The sequence below is a fragment of the Entelurus aequoreus genome, linkage group LG25 (assembly GCF_033978785.1).
Source record: "Entelurus aequoreus isolate RoL-2023_Sb linkage group LG25, RoL_Eaeq_v1.1, whole genome shotgun sequence".
Lineage (NCBI taxonomy): Eukaryota > Metazoa > Chordata > Actinopteri > Syngnathiformes > Syngnathidae > Entelurus > Entelurus aequoreus.
Genome location: NC_084755.1, coordinates 26,656,913 through 26,679,978, shown reverse-complemented (window position 1 = coordinate 26,679,978; position 23,066 = coordinate 26,656,913). Strand labels below are relative to the sequence as shown.

At 44.8% G+C, this 23,066-nt stretch overlaps 1 long non-coding RNA gene across 1 annotated transcript in view; it reads right to left on the bottom strand.

Moving 5' to 3' along the window:
- Positions 1 to 11,510, bottom strand: part of LOC133642243 (uncharacterized) — a 12,121-nt gene extending 611 nt beyond the window's left edge. Inside the window, exons 1-2 of the long non-coding RNA XR_009824485.1 lie at positions 11,380 to 11,510; positions 11,061 to 11,153 (exon numbers count right to left, since the gene is read on the bottom strand). This is a non-coding gene — a long non-coding RNA (uncharacterized LOC133642243). The remainder of the gene's footprint in view (positions 1 to 11,060; positions 11,154 to 11,379) is intronic.
- Positions 11,511 to 23,066: the final 11,556 nt, after the last annotated feature.

The following is a 23,066-nucleotide window of genomic DNA, read 5'->3' as shown; positions in this document are numbered from 1 at the left end:
GCTGTACAATGGGCAGGTTAAAAATAATACGAGAACCGAGCAAACACAACACAACACAAACAGAACACGATAAAAAATAAATAAATAAAATATAAAAACATAAAAACAGGTTCACAGCAGGTGTATTATGGGGCGCCATTGCAGGATGGATATCACTCAGTGTTAAAAGCCATGGAATAAAAGTATGTTTTTAAGAGAGATTTAAAAACAGGAAGAGAGGAGGCTTGTCTAACACTCAGAGGTAGGTCATTCCAGAGCTTGGGAGCAGCAGCAGCGAAAGCTCTGTCACCTCTAAGCTTCAGCCTTGTGTCCGGGACCGTCAGTAGCAGCTGATCGGCTGATCTTAGGGTTCGGGTGGGGCAGTAAGGCTGAAGGAGGTCGGAGAGATATGTTGGCGCGAGGTTGTTTAGACATTTAAAAACAAATAAAAGGAGTTTAAAATTGATTCTGTAACGCACAGGGAGCCAGTGAAGGGACGCTAATATAGGGGTGATGTGCTCACGTCTGCGGGTCTGTGTTAGCAGACGAGCAGCAGAGTTCTGCACGAGCTGCAGGCGGGCGAGGGAGGCCTGGCTAATGCCTACATACAGGGCATTGCAGTAGTCTAAACGAGTCGAGATAAAGGCGTGGATTAATTTCTCGAGATCATGTCCTGATAGAAGCGGTTTCACTTTCGCTATTTGGCGTAATTGATAAAAAGCTTTTTTGTACGACGCTGCTGATTTGTTTTTCGAATTTAAAATCTGAGTCGAACTTTACCCCCAGGTTTGTGACACAGTCGCTGAGATATGGGGTCAGAGTGCCGAGGTCAACGTTGGGGGAGGGGGAGCGACTTGGACCGAACAACATAACTTCTGTTTTGTCTTCATTTAGGCTCAGGAAGTTAGCTGAAAGCCAGGCTTTGATGTCGTGCAGGCAGTCAATAAGACGTTGAAACTTCCCTCCTCCCAAGTGGTACCCCAAATACTGTACTTCCCTCCGGCCAACTGCACACTTCCCCGGGTTGGCGGTGAGCCCCGCCTGCCTTAGGGACTTGAGCACTGCCCCCACCCGCCGCATGTGTTCTTCCCAGCCGCTACTCTGGATGATGACGTCATCCAGGTGGCAGCCGCGTATGCAGCGTGAGGGCGCAGCACCCAGTCCATGAGGCGCTGGAACGTGGCGGGCGCACCGAACAAGCCAAACGGAAGTGTTACAAATTGGTATAAACCTTCCGGAGTGGAAAATGACGTTTTTTCCTTGGACTCTGGCGACAAGGGAATCTGCCAGTAGCCCTTGGTCAAATCCAGTGTCGTAAAAAAGCGAGCAGTGCGCAGCCGATCCAGGAGCTCGTCGACCCGGGGCATTGGGTAGGCGTCAAAACGTGACACATCATTTACCTTGCGGTAATCCACAAAGAACAGCACAGACTCATCCGCCTTCCCTACCAGAACGATGGAGCTGCACCACGTACTGTGGGATTCTTCTATTACCCCCAACTCCAGCATAGATTTTAGTTCCTCCCGAACCACTTTGCATTTTTGTTCAGGGAGCCTGTAGGGCCGAGACCGCACCATAACACCCGGGCTGGTCTCAATGTGATGCTGGATGAGGTTTGTGCGGCCGGGCTGAGGGGAGAACACATCAGAAAAGCGGAGCTGCAGCTTGGTAACATCTGCTTTCTGCGCTAACGTGAGCTTATTATCACAGAGGAGGGGCGAGGGCGGGGCAGAGCGCGGGATCTCTGGCCCGAAACTCCTCCTCCTCCTCCTCGACCACTGTCACCATGGAAACAGGCTCCGCCTCCTTCCATGCCTTCAGGAGGTTTAGATGGTAAATTTGAGTGTCTCCGCCCCGGTCCGAGCGCCGGACCTCATATTTCACATCACCCACTTTCCGTGTGACCACAAAGGGTCCTTGCCACCTGGCGAGTAATTTCTAGCTGGACGTTGGAAGTAACACAAGCACTTTTTCTCCCGGTGAAAAATTCCTTAGCTGAGTCCCCCTGTTATACAAGCGCTGTTGACGTTCCTGGGCCCGGAGCAAATTCTCACATGACAAGTGCCTCACCGTGTGGAGTTTTGCTCGCAGGTCCATGGCGTATTGAGTTTCATTTTTGCTGGGGCTTGGACCTTCTTCCCAGCTTTCTTTAATGAGGTCCAAAACCCAGCGCGGCTTCCTGTCGTATAATAATTCAAAAGGAGAAAATCCCGTGGAGGCCTGGGGTACCTCCCGCATTGCAAACAGCAGGGGTTCCAACCATTTGTGCCAATTCGGTTTGTCCTCGTGCACGAGCTTATGGATCATGGTTTTCAACGTCCTATTCAGCCGCTCCATCGACCCGTCAGTCTGGGAGTGGTAGACGCTGGTCCGAATGGATTTGATCCCCAATAATCCATATAGCTCCTTTATCGTGCGTGACATAAAGGAGGTGCCCTGGTCAGTCAGAATCTCTTTCGGGATTCCGACCCGGGAGATGACCTGAACAGTGGTTGCGCTACACTCTTTGCAGAGATGGAGCGCAGCGGCACTGCTTCGGGATAACGAGTTGCGTAATCCACCAGGACTAGCGCAAAACGATATCCCTGTGTGCTCCGGTGAAATGGTCCGATGAGGTCCATGCCAATCCACTCAAACGGGACCTCTATGAGTGGTAATGGGCGCAAAGGCGCCCTGGGGGTGGCCGCTGAATTGACCAGCTGGCAGTCCGGGCAGGCAGCGCACCGGTGGCGCACATCTGCCCGGATGCCTGGCCAATAGAAACGGACCATTACCCGGTAGAGTGTCTTATCACACCCCATGTGTCCGGCCATGGGGTGAATGTGCGCCGGCACCAACAACTGGGTAATCTCCTCTCCAGTTTGAGTGTCACGGCTCACTCGGTATAACCTATCCCTAATAATGGCAAAATGAGGGAATATCCGCGCTGTTCCCGGGCGCACCAGCTGACCATCGATGGAAACCACCTGGTCCCAGGCCGCGCGCAGAGTGTCATCCCGGGACTGCTCGAGGGGGAAATTCTCCGTAGGGTGCCAGCGAAGCCCCCACCGGTTCCCCCTCGGCAGTGTCTGATGAACCCGCGTCGCCGCTGAGAACCGCGCGGATTAGGGGTGTGGGAAAAAATCGATTGGAATTCGAATCGCGATTCTCACGTTGTGCGATTCAGAATCGATTCTCATTTTGAAAAAAAATTTTTTTCCTTTTTTTTGTTTTTTTTCCATTTTTTATTTTTATTTCATTTATTTATTTATTTTATTAATCAATCCAACAAAACAATACACATCAATACCATAACAATGCAATCCAATTCCAAAACCAAACCCGACCCAGCAACACTCAGAACTGCAATAAACAGAGCAATTGAGCGGAGACACAAACACGACACAGAACAGACCAAAAGTAGTGAAACAAAAATGAATATTATCAACAACAGTATCAATATTAGTTACAATTTCAACATAGCAGTGATTAAAAATCCCTCATTGACATATCATTAGACATTTAAAAAAATTTAAAAAAAAGAACAATAGTGTCACAGTGGCTTACACTTGCATCGCATCTCATAAGCTTGACAACACACTGTGTCCAATATTTTCACAAAGATAAAATAAGTCATATTTTTGGTTCATTTTTTTGGTTCATTTAATAGTTAAAACAAATTTACATTATTGCAATCAGTTGATAAAACATTGTCCTTTACAATTATAAAAGCTTTTTACAAAAATCTCTTACTCTGCTTGCATGTCAGCAGACTGGGGTAGATCCTGCTGAAATCCTATGTATTGAATGAATAGAGAATTGTTTTGAATCGGGAAAATATCGTTTTTGAATCGAGAATCGCGTTGAATCGAGAGAAAAAAAGATTTTTAATCGGATCGTGACCCCAAAAATCGATATTGAATCATATCGTGGGACACCCAAAGATTCGCAGCCCTAGCGCAGATATTCCCCTTTCCTACGGGCCATGAAAGCACCCCTACACATTGTGTCACCAAATGGTTAAACCCCGGCCAATTTGTACCCAAAATTATGGGGTGCGTAAGGTGCGCACTTACAGCAACCTTGACACTATGCTTTTGCTCGCCGTATTGAATTTCCACCGGCACCACAGGGTATTCGTGCACATCCCCATGCACACATCTAATTCTCACCCGTGCTGCCTGCCTCAAAGCCCCGGGTCGAACCAGGTTCTGGTGGGTCATGGACTACTCGCACCCCGAATCCACCATCGCCCGGTATGTACCCCCTTGTATCCTTACTGGTATACAGTACGTCTCACCCGGGCCGGGGGAGGGCACCGGAGGGCCGGCCACCCGGATCACCTGCCTCACCTCCACCCGCGGAGGTCGTTGACGCACGTGACCGGGCCGCCCACGCCTGCCCAGGCGTTTGAGGGGCCGTCTGCGCGGGAAGTACAGTATTTGCAGCAGCCGGGACCCGCGAGGACGCACACACCCCCAAGTTCGCCGTGCGACGCCGTGGAACCGGCAGCGCCGCCTCCTCCCTCCGCGAGCTTGCTCTGCGCGGTGTCTGTGCTAGGCGCGTAGGGTTCTGCAAACACAAGTCAGAGGGAGAGTCACGTGCACAGCGCCGTGGGACCGGCGATTCCTCCTTCTGCTGCGCGCTCGGTCCGCGCGGTGTTGGGGCCGGTCGCGCCTCGCGGTGCACCGCCAGGTGGTCCTCGGCGAGGGTCACCGCTGCTGCCAGGTCTCGGGGCCGGTGATATCGGACCCAGGTCGCCGTCCGCGCCGGTATCGCCTCCAGGAACTGCTCCACGACCAGCCACTCCATCACCTGATCGCCCCCCTCCTTCGGTTGCAGCGAGCGTGTCGGCGCCTCTCGGAGCTGCTGACCCAGCATGAACGGGCTGCTGACCCAGCATGAACGGGCGGTTCTCTCTCTCCAGTTGCAGCGCCCGGAACCGGCGCCGGGGGTCTTCGGCGGTGCAACCGGTCCGGTCCAGCACCGCCCTCCTCAGGTCCGGGAAGCGCACTCAGGAGGCCGCCGGCAGGCTGAGCGCCGCTCTCTGCACCTCCCCCACCAGCAGTGGCCATGCACATGCCTCTGCTGTGGCCATAAAAATGTCCAAAAATGCATGGGGGTCCTCCTCCTCCCCCATGTGCTGTATGCGACGGCCGGTGCTGTTGGCCGTGCCGCTCCCACCCGGTACGCCAGCGCTTGCAGCATTTGGCCCTCCTGGGCCACTTGCTGGAGGACTGCCTCCATCTGTTGGTGGCTGGCCGCTGTCACCGCTGCGAGCACCCTCGCAAAAGCCGTCATGGGGTAGGCTTCCCTCGCCTCAGGTGGTCCGGCTTGATTGGGCGCCAAATTGTGGAGGTTGCCCTCCCGTGGGTCCTCCAGACCACCACGCATTGCCATGAGAGCCCGTTTCAGAGTTGCAATATCATTTAATTTTTATATAATGTCCACAGGTTGCTTTCCAGTAATTGTCCATTTGTCTCTGACAGGTACGCTCTCGCTCTCATGCCAGCTCCAACCATGTCTCTTCTCCCGGCTGCTGCTTAAACAGAGCGACAGGTGATTAGATAACCAGGCCCACCTGGGCCATCTACGCACCTGTCGCTGACTTCGAGGCCGGTCCTGGCACACCCCGTTCCGCTGCAGGCTTATCACTTATGTTTTTTTTAATGAAATATTGTAGCGTGTAAGGACGGGAGTCAAAGGAGGAGCTAAATGTTGTAACAACATTCGGTATCTGTACATCCGTGGCTTCTCAGTACCAGAACAGAGAGGAGGTTTGTGGGATGTTAGGGAGATGAGACAGGGATGGTTGGAGGGGGGAGGGAGGCATCTCCTACAGATGATTGCATGGCGAGTTGATCGATGGAGTTGGTGGTCATCTTGGAGCTTGGCTTGTTCATCGGCAAGGTCGTTGCCTGCTAGGTTGCAACGGCCTGGGACCCAGATGAGTTGTATCCGTTTTGAAGGTGGGAAAGCTGATAGGGAGAATAGGATTGATATTATGGAGGGTTCTCTGTGGTGTTGGGGTTGCTGACAGCTTGGACCAGGGACTTGCAGTCACTGATGATGGAAACTGAGGACCAGTCGTCATACTGATGCATCCAAGATATGGCGGAAATCGGGGCAGACTTTTCAGATTGAAATGAGCTGCTAAAGGTCCCGGCGGCAGCATGCCAAGAGTCATACTCACGAAGAACTATCACACCTGTTCCACCAGTCTGGGAGCCATTCAGCGTGGAGCCATCAGTGAAGATTTGAAGGTCAATAGGACCCTAGTCCCTAACATCCCTCAAACCCAACCCTGAAGGGGAGTCCTCGTTGCAGAAAAAAGACCTCACCGACCTCATCGGTTTCCGATCCGGTCACCACCCTGGTCGCCGAAGGTGGCTTCATCTGACGGGAAAGTGTGAAGACGAATGATGGTGAGGAACAAGGATCTGCCCAACACCTCTGACTATGGTGCCCAGCGCTGATGACAGAGTCAACTTGGCAAGTCCTTTGGTGAACTTCAAAGCCTCCCAATAGCGAGCCTAGCAGTTCTGCGGGTCATCCTCAGGCGACTCGGGTGACAAACAAACAACAGAGAGGAGTGTAGCTGCGGACACTATACTAAGTCGCAGGTCAAGGGTGACGACAACAAAAGTAAAGTGTGTTTTAAAGACAAGGCGAGAGTGGACACTCGATGTGATCCAAGATGACTGATGCAACGCACGATGGTTGTTATCACTTCTCTTGTTGGATGTATCGCTTTTTGGGCTGATTGCAAACAACCCAAACTTGTTTTCAGCAGGATTCTTTGTTCATTCATGTCTGATTTTGTTGTCTCTCCAGCTTCACTACTGTGGGCGCCACTTAAGAGTAGTTGTGTGCGGCCGCAGCTAGATATACTTGTAACAACACCGGAAATGTGCCTCGTAAAAACCCCATCCAAGCGGAACTCTCAAACAGTAACAAAAGTTCAGTGGATGAATTATGTCAACGTGCTACAATATCAAAAAAATTGTCACCTGCGTTCGCACTCGGAGGCACAACGTTGACAGCTTTCTACTTTGCTGCTCATCATATTTGGATGATGACAACTGGAACACTGTTAGTTCCCAACCAGTTTTAGTTCTTAGACTTCCTTTATTGGCAGTCAAATTTGAACTTTGCTGAACAGATAAGAAAACATTTCCTTGCATTGGCTCGTTGTAGTGCAGCATCAGGTATTTACAGAAAGAATGTTGCTTTTACCAAATAAGGTGCAGAATATTTGCATTTACTAAAGAAGGTGCAGATATAAACAGATATAAAACAGGAGCTATGTGTAAAATTACTGTACAGATAAATATATTGCACATTTATTGATGTATTTATTAGTCGCCAGCGAGAGGGTATATTTTTGACGTTTGGATATAAACAGAGGCCACAACACAGGAAGTATATTACCCGAGGGGGCGTGGCTACAGGATAGAGTTGCCAAATGGGAAACATTTTGAGTTCTTTGCATGCATGTTATAGAATTGTACAAACCCCAAAAGCAGTGAAGTTGGCACGTTGTGTAAATGGTAAATAAAAACAGAATACAATGATTTTCAAATTATTTTCAACCTATATTCAGTTGAATAGACTGCAAAGACAAGATATTTAATGTTCCAACAGGAAAACTTTGTTATTTTTTGCAAATATTATCTCTTTTGGAATTTGATGCCTGCAACATGTTTCAAAAAAGCTGGCACAAGTGGCAAAGAAGACTGAGAAAAATGAAGAATGCTCGTCAAACACTTATTTGGCACATCCCACAGGTGAACAGGCTAATTGGGAACAGGTGGGTGCCATGATTGGGTATAAAAGCAGCTTCCATGAAATGTTCAGTCATTCAGAAACAAGGATGGGACGAGGGTCACCACTTTGTCAACAAATGTGTGAGCAAATTGTCCAACAGTTTAAGAACAACATTTCTCAACCAGCTATTGCAAGGAATTTAGGGATTTCATCATCTGCGGTCCGTAATATAATCAAAAGGTTCAGAGAATCTGGAGAAATCACTGCACATAAGCGATTATATTACGGACCTTCGATCCCTCAGGCAGTACTCCATCAAAAAGCGATATCAGTGTGTAAAGGATATCACCAGAACGTAAATTACCGCCATAACCACAACACCAGGGGGAGCTCCACAAACCACGTCAAACCCAGATTCCGATCTAACAAAGGTCTTAACTCATTCTCCTTCTATGCCACATCAATATGGAATGCACTCCCAACAGGTGTAAAAGAAAGTGCATCTCTATCATCCTTCAAAACCGCACTAAAAGAACACCTCCAGGCAGCTACAACCCTAGCCTCACCCCACCACATCCCACCTCCCCGGATTGTAAATAATCAAATGTATATACTTGTTCTTATGCTTTCTGAGCTCACTATGTTCACCGCTCGCTGTACATATCCTACGAAGTGAGACCTACACTGTTACAATGTCCATTTCTCTGATGATATCATTGTTGATGACTGAAGTATGCTGATAGCCCCCATGCCCCAATCCCCTCCACATCCCACCCCCCGGATTGTAAATAATGTAAAAAATTCAATATATATACTCTGATGATTAACTTGTGTGATGACTGTATGATGCTGATAGTAAATATTTTTACCATGAATTGATTAACGTGGATCCCGTCTTAAACAAGTTGAAAAACGTATTCGGGTGTTACCATTTAGTGGTCAATTGTACGGAATATGTACTGTACTGTGCAATCTACTAATAAAAGTCTCAATCAATCAATCAAAAACCACATGGGCTCAGGAACACTTCAGAAAACCACTGTCAGTAACTACAGTTGGTTGCTACATCTGTAAGTGCAAGTTAAAGGCCTACTGAAAGCCACTACTACCGACCACACAGTCTGATAGTTTATATATCAATGATGAAATCTTAACATTGCAACACATGCCAATACGGCCGGGTTAACTTATAAAGTGACATTTTTAAATTCCCGGGAAATATCCGGCTGAAACATCGCGGTATGATGACGTATGCGCGTGACGAAGTCCGAGTAACGGAAGTTATGGTACCCCGTAGAATCCTATACAAAAAGCTCTGTTTTCATTTCATAATTCCACAGTATTCTGGACATCTTTTGCAATTTTTTTAATGAACAATGAAGGCTGCAAAGAAGACAGTTGTAGGTGGGATCAGTGTATTAGCAGCGGACTACAGCAACACAACCAGGAGGACTTTGTTGGAGCGCTAGCCGCGCTAGCCGCGCTAGCCGCGCTAGCCGCCGACTTCACCTTGACTTCCTACGTCTCCGGGCCGCCAAACGCATCGGGTGAAGTCCTTCGTCCTTCTGCCGATCGCTGGAACGCAGGTGAGCACGGGTGTTAAAGAGCAAATGAGGGCTGGCTGGCGTAGGTGGAGAGCTAATGTTTTTAACATAGCTCTGTGCAGTCTGGTTGCTAAGTTAGCTTCAATGGCGTCGTTAGCACAGCATTGTTAACCTTCGCCAGCCTGGAAAGCATTAACCGTGTATTTACATGTCCACGGTTTAATAGTATTGTTGATTTTCTATCTATACTTCCCGTCAGGGGTTTATTTATTTTGTTTCTATATGCAGTTAAAGCAAGATGCTATCACGTTAGCTCGTAGCTAAAGCATTTCGCCGATGTATTGTCGTGGAGATAAAAGGCACTGAATGTCCATTTCGCGTTCTCGACTCTCATTTTCAAGAGGATATTGTATCCGAGGTGGTTTAAAATACAAATCTGTGATCCACAATATAAAAAGGAGAGTGTGGAATCCAATGAGCCAGCTTGTACCTAAGTTACGGTCAGAGCGAAAAAAGATACGTCCATCGCTGCCTCTCAAGTCATTCACTGTAACGTTCCTCATCTACGAATCTTTCATCCTCGCTCAAATTAATGGGGTAATCATCACTTTCTCGGTCCGAATCTCTCTCGCTCCATTGTAAACAACGGGGAATTGTGAGGAATCCTAGCTCCTGTGACGTCACGCTACTTCCGGTACAGGCAAGGCTTTTTTTTATCAGCGAGCAAAAGTTGCGAACTTTATCGTCGATTTTCTCTACTAAATCCTTTCAGCAAAAATATGGCAATATCGCGAAATGATCAAGTATGACACATAGAATGGATCTGCTATTCCCGTTTAAATTTAAAAAAATCATTTCAGTAGGCCTTTAAAACTCTACTATACAAAGCGAAATCCATTTAAGATGGACTGATGCAAAGTGGAAAAGTGTTCTGTGGTCTGACGAGTCCACATTTCAAATTGTTTTTGGAAACCGTGGACGTCGTGTCCTCCGGACTAAAGAGAAAAAGAACCATCCGGATTGTTATAGGCGCAAAGTTGAAAAGCCAGCATCTGTGATGGTATGGGGGTGTATTAGTGCCCAAGTCAACAACATCCATTCAACAAACTAAAGACTTTACAAACAAGTTGTTCACGACACACACCTGCTGCAGGTTTCCTCACCTCATTAACTCTCAGTCACAGCCGCTGATGGACGTTGTATTGAGAAAATGAAAGCAACATCAAATAGTTTTCTTCTTCGCTGTATACTTTTAGTGTGGGGACAAGTGTCTCCAATATTGTCCACACCTGTCTGCAGGGGCGCCGCTAGGGATTTTGGGCCCCATGAAAAGAATCTTTACAGGGCCCCCAACACAGCGGCAACATTTTTTGATGCTATTTTAGTTACAATTATGCATTTTAATGGTATTTTTGACTCTCATTACCATATTTTTGAAAGAAGAACAGCATCACAGTTGACATGTACAGTAGGGGAAGAACTGAGCACTCTGAATACAATGGAATTCATTTTGAGTCATTTATTTGCTGCACCACTGATTCTTAAAGTGGAAATAAACGCTTCCATGAAAAAATAGCAATTATAATCAGTGGAGAGAAAAAAATCTCTGCAAAAACAAAAACGCCTTCAGAATACTAAATGGCCAAATATGATTTCTCATAATTTAAGTAGAACTTAATATATGAAAGAATGGTAAATATATATATATAATATAACGTTGCAGACTGAGTCAAGCTTCCTTTTGCAACCTTTCAATCACTGGCCCTTGCTCAACTTTTCACAGCTGCTCACCTCCTTCCTCATGTGGGGGCACTGGGGCTGATTCAGGGGCAGGGGGACTTGGGGGCTGACAGACAGCTGCTGCTGCTGCTGGTGCACTTGACTCTGTTCAGAATGAGGCATCATTTTGAAAGGGGGGAGATCAACTATTATTGAATAAGAACAGCTTGATAAATGTTTGACTGGATTGATTATTTAACTAATATAGCAGTAAAATGTAAAAATCCAGAGTTTTCTTGAGCTAACATGGTGAGAAAAGTGAGCTAGCTTATTACCACAGACAGGGACAAAGTTAATATGTATAACTTTCCACCACAACTAACAAACCCACCTTTTTTTGGGAAATATTGGGTGACATATTGTCGACCCTTCAACTCCTTCTCCTCTCTTATTTTCTTTTCCTTTCTTTTTTGGCTGCCTGTTTTTTGAGGCATACTGCTGCCTCCTCCGCTTTGCCCGCTGTGGCGCTGTCTGTCTGGGACAAATCGCCGGTGCTCTACCTGCAGCTGATCCAGTCGGACTGAACCATTTTACGTAAATAGAGGGGGGGAAGGGAGGGCCCAGCATGTGTTGATGCTTCCAAAACAAATAAAGGTATTGTTACCAGGACATGGAAAATAAAACATGTGTGATTATATGTTAGTTAATAACTTAGTGTCATTATTTTTTCTGTATTATAATTTCATCATCATTAGGGGCCTCTCTGGGCCCCCCTCCATCATGGGCCCCTAGAATCCGTCTCCTTTTTTTATTTAAACGGGAATAGCAGATCCATTCTATGTGTCATACTTGATCATTTCGCGATATTGCCATATTTTTGCTGAAAGGATTTAGTAGAGAAAATCGACGATAAAGTTCGCAACTTTTGCTCGCTGATAAAAAAAAAAGCCTTGCCTGTACCGGAAGTATCGTGACGTCACAGGAGCTAGTATTCATCACAATTCCCCATTGTTTACAATGGAGCGAGAGAGATTCGGACCGAGAAAGTGACGATTACCCCATTAATTTGAGCGAGGATGAAAGATTCGTAGATGAGGAACGTTACAGTGAAGGACTTGAGAGGCAGTGATGGACGTATCTTTTTTCGCTCTGACCGTAACTTAGGTACAAGCTGGCTCATTGGATTCCACACTCTCTCCTTTTTCTATTGTAGATCCCAGATTTGTATTTTAAACCACCTCAGATACTATATCCTCTTGAAAATGAGAGTCGAGCACGCGAAATGGACATTTAAAGTGACATTTATCTCCAAGACAATACATCGGTGACACACTTAGCTACTGAGCTAACGTGCTAGCATCGTTCTCAAATGAAGATAGAAACAAAATAAATAAACCCCTGACTGGAAGGATAGGCAGAAGAGCAAAAATACTATTAAACCATGTACATGTAACTACACGGTTAAAAATTCTCAGCCTGGTAAGGCTTAACAATGCTGTTGCTAATGACACTAAGGCTAATTTAGCAACTTAGCAACCGGAACTCACAGAACTATGTACTCTCTCCTTTTTCTATTGTGTATCACGGATTTGTATTTTAAACCACCTCGGATACTATATCCTCTTGAAAATGAGAGTCGAGCACGCGAAATGGACATTTAAAGTGACTTTTATCTCCAAGACAATACATCGGTGACACACTTAGCTACTGAGCTAAGGTGCTAGCATCGTTCTCAAATGAAGATAGAAACAAAATAAATAAACCCCTGACTGGAAGGATAGACAGAAGAGCAAAAATACTATTAAACCATGTACATGTAACTACACGATTAAAAATTCTCAGCCTGGTAAGGCTTAACAATGCTGTTGCTAACGACGCTAAGGCTAATTTAGCAACTTAGCAACCGGAACTCACAGAACTATGTACTCTCTCCTTTTTCTATTGTGTATCACGGATTTGTATTTTAAACCACCTCGGATACTATATCCTCTTGAAAATGAGAGTCGAGCACGCGAAATGGACATTTAAAGTGACTTTTATCTCCAAGATAATACATCGGTGACACACTTAGCTACTGAGCTAACGTGCTAGCATCGTTCTCAAATGAAGATAGAAACAAAATAAATAAACCCTTGACTGGAAGGATAGTCATAAGAGCAAAAATACTATTAAACCATGTACATGTAACTACACGGTTAAAAATTCTCAGCCTGGTAAGGCTTAACAATGCTGTTGCTAACGACGCTAAGGCTAATTTAGCAACTTAGCAGCCGGAACTCACAGAACTATGATAAAACATTAGCGCTCCACCTACGCCAGCCAGCCCTCATCTTCCCATCAACAGCCGTGCTCACCTGCGTTCCAGCGATCAACGGCGCGACGAAGGACTTCATCCGTGGGTTTGGCGGCAAGCATCAGCTAGGCGTCTTCTATCAGGGTAAGTAGTCCTTGTTGTGTTGCTGTAAGTATTGTACTTAGCCGCTCCTCGATCCCACCTACAACGTTCTTCTTTGCAGCCTCCATTGTTCATTAAACAAATTGCAAAAGATTCACCAACACAGATGTCCAGAATACTGTGGAATTTTGTCGAAGAAAACAAAGCTTTGTGTATTGTGTCCAATAGGGCCCAAACACTTCCGTGCATTTTATGACGTCACGCGCATAAATCATAACCAAAGGAGATTTTCAACCGGAAGTGTGGCGGGAATTTTAAAATTGCACTTTATAAGTTAACCCGGCCGTATTGGCATGTGTTGCAATGTTAAGATTTCATCATTGATATATAAACTATCAGACTGCGTGGTCGGTAGTAGTGGGTTTCAGTAGGCCTTTAAGAATGAAAATTGTAAAGGGTTGGCTCGAGAGCCTCCTACCCGCCTAGACAGAACAGTAAGGCTGCAGCTAACGATTATTTTTCTATCGATTAATCTATGGATTATTTTTTCGATTAATCGGTTAATCTATAGATTATTTTTTCGATTCATCTATAGATTATTTTTCCTTTTACCGATTATTTTTTATTTTATTTTATTCAAAATGAAGATGAAAAAATAAAAGTAGGCCAGTTTTTTCAAAAGGCATGGCTTTTATTTACAAAAAAAAAAGTATGGCCACTCAGTCAACATTGACAACAATATGACAAAATATTCTGTAACAATGTAAACATTTAAAACTTTTAACATTTAACAAAATTAAAAGTAGCTTATTTGCTTTTTAATGTGCAAATATAAAAGTCAACATCCAGTGCAAATCTTAATATTCTGCAATAGTATAAGCATTTCAAAAGTAAAAGTATTGCTTATTTTGCTTTAAAATGTGCAAAAATAAAGATAAACATCCAATACAAAAAAGTGCAAAACGAAATATTCTGTAACAACAGTGTAAACATTTCAACAAAAGTGAAAGTATTGCTTATTTGCTAAAATGTGCAAAAATAAAGATAAACATCCAATACAAAAAAGTGCCAATCTAAATATTCTGGAGCACTGTAAACATTAAGTATTGCTTTTAAAATGTGCAAAATAAACATCCAGTCCAACACAGTACACAATAACCAATTCTACTCATTCCAGTGAGTGACTAACAGTTGTAATGAAGAAAGGTTAGCATGTCTACATGCTCTGGTTCTTTTCTTGTTTACAATATTCCCAGCAGCTGAAAATAGGCGCTCAGAAGGGGTCGATGTGGCTGGAACTGAGAGGTAATTAGCCTTCCCCTCAAGCCAGGACTGCGAGTGAGCTGAGCTGCAGTTTAAGTTTCTAGAAGGTCAACGGGCTCATAGTGATGTTACTAGTAGTTGACTGGGAGGTGTTTATTATCATTTGGGGAGAGTCCGCTGCCTGATGCTCACCTGCTAAACACTTATCTGCTCCACGCTGAAGCGCTGACTACATGCGCTATGAATACGCACTGCTGATTGGCTGATAATGCTTCGTGTGTACCAATCAGATGGTTGTGTGGGTGGGACAATGCTGCGTGTGTACCAATCAGATGGTTGTGTGGGTGGGACAATGCTGCGTGCTGAGACAGAGGCAGAGGAGCAAAGCAACTTGTTAAGACTTTAGCAGCTAAAGTTAGCTTTAGCTTAGAAACTCGTTCGGTACACCCCCGTACCGAACCGAAAGCCCCGTACCGAAACGGTTCAATACAAAACACATACCGTTACACCCCTAGCAGATACAAATGACACATTCATGTTTTTGTGTAATGATGACAACGTATGCTAACGCGGACGATTGACTAGTTGATGGTTTTCTTTTCAAATGTTCGTTCATAGCCGTTGTGCTGCTATGATAGGCCATTTCCGCTCGACACAGTGTGCATACGACAACATTATTAGGCTGTGTATTGAAATACTCCCACACTTTTGACGACTTTTGGCGTGCGTTTTTCCCCTCGCTCGCACAGTCTGCTTTGCGCTCCGCCATGACGGTAGTGTGACGTAAATATGCGACGCGTCGACGCACAAAAACGGCGTCGACGTGTTTACGTAACCGATGACGTCGACTACGTCGACGCGTCGTTTCAGCCTTACAGAACAGGTGGTGGGGTTCCTGGCTGGAATCTTCCAAGAATGATCCTTGGACTAGATGCTTCTTTTCCTTAGCTCGCCATCAAAAAGAGAAGCCTAGCCTGTGTAAGAGCCAGGACCATTCTTATAAATCCATGCGTACACAAAATATCTTCTTTAAATACCACTAATTGTATTATAAAGTATCCAGAATATGTTCTAGTTCTTTCCTAAATATTGTACAATATAAATCAATAAACATGTCAGAATCACAATATGCAATACAATACTAAAATAACTATTAGCAGCATAAATATGACCTATACCAGGGGTGTCCAAAGTGCGGCCCGGGGGCCATTTGCGGCCCGCAGGTCATTTTTTAACGGCCCCACGGCACATTTTAAAAAGACGATTGAAAAAAATTAAAAACATAAAAAGTGGTATAAAAGAGCAAACAGGTGAAATGTAACAAGAAAATGTTGCAATGCTTACTCTAATAACACAAAGCTGCCATGCAGCCTGTTTATTTCTTAAAAAAATAATAATGAATCAATGTCATTATGAATTATTGACCTATTCAAGGCTCCAATTACGCCACATTAGATATTCCACTTTGAGATATTTTTTGGGGGAAAATGTTGCATATTTTGTGTTCGCCATATAAAAAACTGAGCTATTTTTTTAAAGAAGGGCCTCAAAAGAACAAACAAAAACATAAACAACAATAAAACTTATAATTGACGGATGGATCTGAAGTTGATCTCGAGATTATTGTGTTCAAAGTCAACAGTAAAAAAAAATTTAATTTATTTTTTAACACTTTAATTGGATCCCCAATAATTTTAGTGTGATTTGTTTTTAAGTGTCATTGCTTAAAAAATAATAATGAATTAAAATCAACGGTGTTATGAGTTATTGACCTTTTTAAGGCTCCAATTATTATATAATCTCAAATATTCCACTTAAAAATTTTATTGGGTGAAAATATTGCATATTTTGTATTTTTTGCATTAAAAAAATGGGTTTTCTTTGACAAAAAGAGCATACAACTTTAATCTTTAAAAACGTTATATTGACAGACTTAATGTTGATCTAGAGATTTAAAACTTGAATAATAATACAAATAATAATACTGATTAATGACACATTTTTTATATTTTTTTGACCAAAATCCTGTGGGGTCCCCGGGATCAAGCTTGAGTGGAGGCCTAAATGTATATTTTTTATACATATATTGTATTGGTTTTTGAAATAAAAAATATCAAAATGGCCCCTGCTTGCTTTGATTTTTCAGTGTGCGGCCTTTAGTGGAAAAAGTTTGGACACCCCTGACCTATACAAAGCCGTAAGTGCACTAAACGTGCTTATTATCAAAACACATTTAAAAGTACATTCAATACACAAATAGTTATCAAAGGTTTAAATCATAAACCTTGTATATGAACGATTGAGAATATGCTACAAAGACTATTGCAATGAAAACAATCGAAAAAAAGATTAATGCTAACGGTGCTATGTTCATAAATATGGACTCACCAACTCTTCTACAGTCACACACAGCTTAATGAGAAAAAACTCAGGCGCTGGTAGTCGGCTCTATAAAGTTACAAATAGGCATTTTAGTTTAGACTCAGTCAGCACAATGTTTCAGGTGAAAACGAGAATAAAAACCTACCTCGAGCAGAAATACAATCGGTTTCCCCTCAAGTTCTGTCTACTGGCCACTTCCTGCTACCGGCTTATAAGCACAGCTAATAGGACCGTGGGGGTCACGTGACTAGGAAGCGCGCACAGCGCTCAAAGAGTAATAGGAGGCAAGAGCATACCAGTCACTTCCTGCTACCGGCATATAACCAAAGCTGATTGGACTGTGGCGGTCACGTGACTAGGAAGAGCGCAAAGAGTAAATAGAAAGCAAGATAATACCAGTCACTGCAAAAGGTATGGATTTGACACCTGCGTTACACCCTCCCCCCTTAAGATAGTGCACCTCCGTGTGCATACTATATAATGTGAACAGGTAGTTCTAAGCTAGAGTTCCCTGCAGGGGTGGTACTAAGTATCTCACCATAGGCATCTGCTAGACTATGGAAAAGTGTCTGAACAACTGAAATAAAAGTGGAATAACCAAATCGCTTAGGTGGTTGTTGCTGTCTTGAAGAACGACGAATAGCATCAGGCTCAACATCAGGCGCATTAAGAACCTCAGAGTCATCAAACACAACCAACTGGGTAAGGGCAGGGTCGGTAGACTCTGGGGATGTCTCTGCTTGGCCACTCTACTGCGTTTCTCCATCCATTTGATCTTGTTCTCCAATTTCAGGTTCTTCAGCTGAAAAGATAACAGGCTCATTGGATGCAGGTAAGTGTTCATGATCTTATCCCATAGATGGAGGCGGTGATGTGGCTGGATCGACAGAGGACTTCCCTGGATCAGGTAAGTAGGGTTTCACAGGTTCGGTAAGTATACACTCTGGAGCATTGTCAAGTGATGGTAGGATGTTTTTTTCAACAGTTAAGGTTCCAGGTTTAAGGCTTGCAAATAGAGGTAATTGGCAATCATCTTCATCTTCAGAATTGTCATGATTCTCACTAAGTGGTGTCTCTTACTGCGGCTTCGGGTCAATGGCCTGCGAGGAGGCGTTGCCTCATGAGTCTTTTGGCAAGTATCACTCAGAAGAGACTCACGGGGCAGTAGAAGGTCACGGTGAAGAGTTCGAGTTGGAGCCTTGTCATCCCTTTCTAGTCTCACTGTATATACTGGAAGGTCATCAGCACGGCTGAGAATGACATATACCTCACGCTACCACTTATCCTCAAGTTTGTGCTTTCCTCACAGTTTCACATTGCGAACTAAAACACGACCACCAACGTCCAAACTAAATGGGGTAACTCGTTTATCAAATCTTCTTTTATTGTGTTCTGAAGATTTCTCCGCATATCTAGCAGCAAGCTTGAAACTTTGCTCGAGCCGGGAACATAAATGCTCACCATACTGGGAATGTGACTATGACTGCTTTCCTCGGACTGGAAGACTAAAGGCAAGATTGACTGGAAGGCGGGGTGAGCGACCGAACATTAATTCATAGGGCGTGAAGCCAGTTACATCATTCTTGGTACAATTGTACGCATGGCAGAGTGGTTTCACATATTCTTTCCATCGCTTCTTCTGCTTGGGCTCCAAGGTTCCGAGCATACTTAATAGAGTTTGGTTAAAGCGCTCTACTGGGTTCCCTCGTGGATGATATGGAGTAGTTCTTGTCTTCTTAATACCAGCAACCTCACAGAGTCCTTTTATGAGCCTAGACTCAAAGTCTGGTCCCTGATCAGTATGAAGCTTCTCGGGTATGCCGTAGTTAACTATGAAGTGTTCCCATAAGTAACGTGCAACGGTATGTGCTATCTGATTAGGGGTAGGTAGAGCCACAGCAAACTTAGTAAAGTGATTTGTAAGAGCAAGTATATCTTTGGTGTTACTCTGGTCAGGTTCTAGAGATAAAAAATCCATACACACCAACTGAAGTGGCCGAGTGGTGGTGATATTAACCAAGGGTGCGGCTTTCTCTGGTGGGGATTTTCGTCGGACACACCGGTCACAAGTCCTGATTTTGGTTTCAACATCTGCTGACATACGTGGCCAAAAAAATCTAGAGCGTACCAGGTCTAGTGTTCGCTCAACACTTAGGTGTCCCGTGTCATTATGAAGACTTTTCAGAAGCAAGGCCCTCAACTCTTCAGGTAAAATGAGCTGGAAAAGTTCTTCATCTCCATCTTTCCTTCTTTTGTAGAGGACACCATCCACCAATTCCAGGCGGTTCAATTCTCGAAGAAGCAAGGCCAATTCGGGAAGCTCGTGTCTCACTGTTGAAGGTACATGCTCTCCCGTTTCCAACTGGTGAATGACCTCTCGGATTGATTGATCAGATCTCTGTTTCTCCCTGATTTCCTCAATAGACAAGGCTGGAACAACCAGCAACCCATGCTGATTTCCGTCCAGATAACTCTCAGGGATGGCTTTGGCAGAGGTGGTCATGGACTCAACCAGTGTGATGGGAGGGTAATCAGTAGAACTGGTTGAATTGCAGTTTTTCACAAGATGACTTTGGCAAATGGCCGCAACGATTTCTGAGGAAATGTCATATCCTGGTTCACTGCTGTGCCCATCGGTGAACTGACGGACAAGATCTAGATCAGAGGAAGTATCAAGAGATGAATCATGGGAACGGCGTGACAGCACATCAGCGTCGAGGTTTTGCTTGCCAGTCCGATACTGAAGCGTGAAGGTGTACGTTGAAAGTGCAGCAAGCCAACGGTGACTAGCAGCATCAAGTTTGGTGGATGTCAGGATGTATGTCAATGGGTTATTGTCTGTAACCACAACAAAGTTAGCGCCATACAGATAATCATGAAATTTTGCTGTAATGCTCCATTTCAATGCTAGAAATTCCAGTTTATGAGCAGGATATCGCGACTCACTGGTGGATAAACCACGACTAGCATATGCGATGGCTCTCAAATGACCATCTTGCTCTTGATAAAGAGCTGCACCGAGACCTATGGCACTCATATCTGTATGTAAGATGTATGGCTTCTCTGGGTCTGCAAACCCCAGAACAGGTGCAGTAGTTAGGTGCTCAATCAGGTTTTCAAAGGCACTCTGACATTCTGACGACCACCTTCCTCCAAAAGGTGTATGTGTCGAGCCGTGTGACTTGCAATTGGACCCTCTCTGTCCAGTCCTACGGGGTAGGGTATAGCCCCTTGTCAAGTCATTCAGTGGCTTGGCTACAGCGGAGTATCCCCGGATGAACCTTTGGTAGTAACCGGCAAATCCTAAAAATGATTTTAGCTCTGTCAGGGTGCGTGGAATTGGCCAGGTCTTTAAGGCAGAAATCTTCTCTGGATCAGTCTTCACTCCCTCCTCAGACACCACATGACCCAGGTACCGTACAGAGGGTTGGAAGAACTTGCACTTCTCCAGGGATAACTTGAGGCCATATTCCTTCAATCGGTTAAGGACTCTTAGCAGGCGCTCTTCATGCTCCTCCAAGGTTTGTGAAAGTACAATCAAACCGTCAAGGAACACAATAAGGGCGGTATAGCTCGGTTGGTAGAGTGGCCGTGCAAGCAACTTGAGGGTTGCAGGTTCGATCCCCGCTTCTGCCATCCTAGTCACTGCCGTTGTGTCCTTGGGCAAGACACTTTACCCACCTGCTCCCAGTGCCACCCACACTGGTTTAAATGTAACTTAGATATTGGGTTTCACTATGTAAAGCGCTTTGAGTCACTAGAGAAAAAGCGCTATATAAATATAATTCACTTCACTTCACAATAACTTCTTTCAAGTGAAGATCTGTCATGCACTTTTCCATGAGGCGCTGAAAAGTTGAGGGAGCATTGGTAACGCCTTGCGGCATGCGATTACACTCCCAGAATCCCAACGGGGTAACAAAGGCAGTTTTTGCTTTATCCGCTTCATTCATTTCCATCTGGTAATAACCAGACTTGAGATCCATCACGCTAAACCATCTTGAGCCAGTCAACGCTGAAAATGATTCCTCCAGGTTGGGGAGGGCATAGGCGTCTTTAATGGTTTGGAGGTTTAGCTTTCTCTAGTCAATACACAGACGGACATCACCATTTTTCTTGCGCACGACTACAATAGGCGAGGCAAAGGGAGAATCGGACTCTCTGATTACTCCCGCTTTCAGAAGATCTCGCAGATGTCGTCGAACTGCCTCTATATCCTGTGGATGTATTGGCCTTGGGCGCTGCCTGAATGGTGTTTCATCATTCAGTTTTATGTGGTGTTTCAAGCGTATTGTCCAGTTCTGCCAAAATCCAGATCGTGACAAAAGAAGACCTCCGGTATTTCTTTCAGTTTGCTTATAATCCTGTCTTTCCATTCCTCTGGGATGGGTGAGTCACCAAAATCGAAATGCAGATGGTGCGAATAACTTGCAATGGGTTCGGATGAGAGAGAAGTTTGATGTGACAAGATTTGAGGTGCCATGATGAGATTTGCAATGGTGCTCAGAGATGGAATTGACACTTCTTGCTCTGACTAATTTTTGAGAATGACGGGAACTTTATGGGAGGTATTCTTTGCAATGGTAATGAGACAACTTGTCACACAGAGTCCACCAGCCACTGGAGATGAGGGATGCTCAATGAGTACACAACAGCCTGCAGGTGGAGTGTTAACACAGAAGGAGCCTTCAAACACAACAGTGTGGCCTGGGAAAATTGTAACTGATCCTTTACTTGAAAGCCTCACAACACCTTCGCTGCCCAACTGTGTTTGTTGGCGCCGCAGTTGGAGCAGTTGCAGGACAGCTCTGTATCCATGTGTCTCTGGCTGGAAAGTGCCTTGATTTCTTTCCACATACTGGTCGTACAATGGCTCAAGGTAAATTGATACCAATCAGTACTTGTGATTGAAACTCTGGACGGGAATCCGGAATCACGAGTGCTAGTGTTGCTACTTCTGTGTCTGCACCCACAAAATCTTTGGGGAATGTCACTATCATTTCAATATAGCCCAGGTAGGGTACAGTTTGGCCGGCTGCCCCTTCAACTTGCAGAAGGTCAGAGAGAGACTTCAAAGGTTCTTGAGAAAAATATTTATTATAAACTGCCACAGGAACAGTTGTAACTTGGGATCCAGTATCGAGTAAACAGGAGCACACTTGACCAGCGATGCGGACTTCACTTGTACATTTGGATCCAATCAACCCTTTCAGTAGACATGGTTTTGTGATTAGAGAAGAAGGAGTAAGCTCAGTGCAGGTAAAAGCCGTAAGATTCTTGGGACATTTTTGATCCAAAGCAGTTCCAATTCGTCCCGTAACAGGAACTGGGGTCAGTTTAAAAAAATGACCTGTGCTTGACTTCTTCTATCTCTGTAGCTTCTCTGCATAATGTCTTTTCTTGAATGAGACCAGAGCAGGATTTGGGGGACTGTCACATGTTGCTTTAATATGCCCCTCTTCACCACATCGGTAGCAATAACCGGGTCTTGGTCCAGACGGTGCAGAACCGGAGTGTCGAGGAGCAGGTTTGGCATGTAGGGAACCAGCACCAGTCGATGGTGTCTTCGCTGGTAAAGCTTGTTTTTTTCCGGATTGGGCGGTGATCAAAGCTGTCAATTGTCTCTGTATATCTGCCAGTTGCTTTGTAAGTTTTTCCAGTGTTGTACTTTCATGATCTTCACCACCAGCATAAGCGTATTGTGCTTGAGTCGCGGCTCTTGTCTTGAAGTGCGCTCGTACACGCATGGCGGGAAGCGAGGGAAAATTACGTTAAAACAAGCGCTTGGCTCCATTTACTCCGAGGGGAAATCTCCGCGGCAACGTCCGTGTAGTTAGTCCGCCATGATTATAAAGCCAAACGACGCTAGTGCGCATGCGCCTGACTTCCTGTTGCCTAATATGCATTAATAAATGACGTTTTTTGGGGGAAATTCGAAAATTAGACAGTGCTACTAACCGTCTGGAATTTTATCACAGAGGGTGGTCACGGCATGTTCTTGCCGCATATGTTGGTCAATATTTTAGGGCATTACGGCA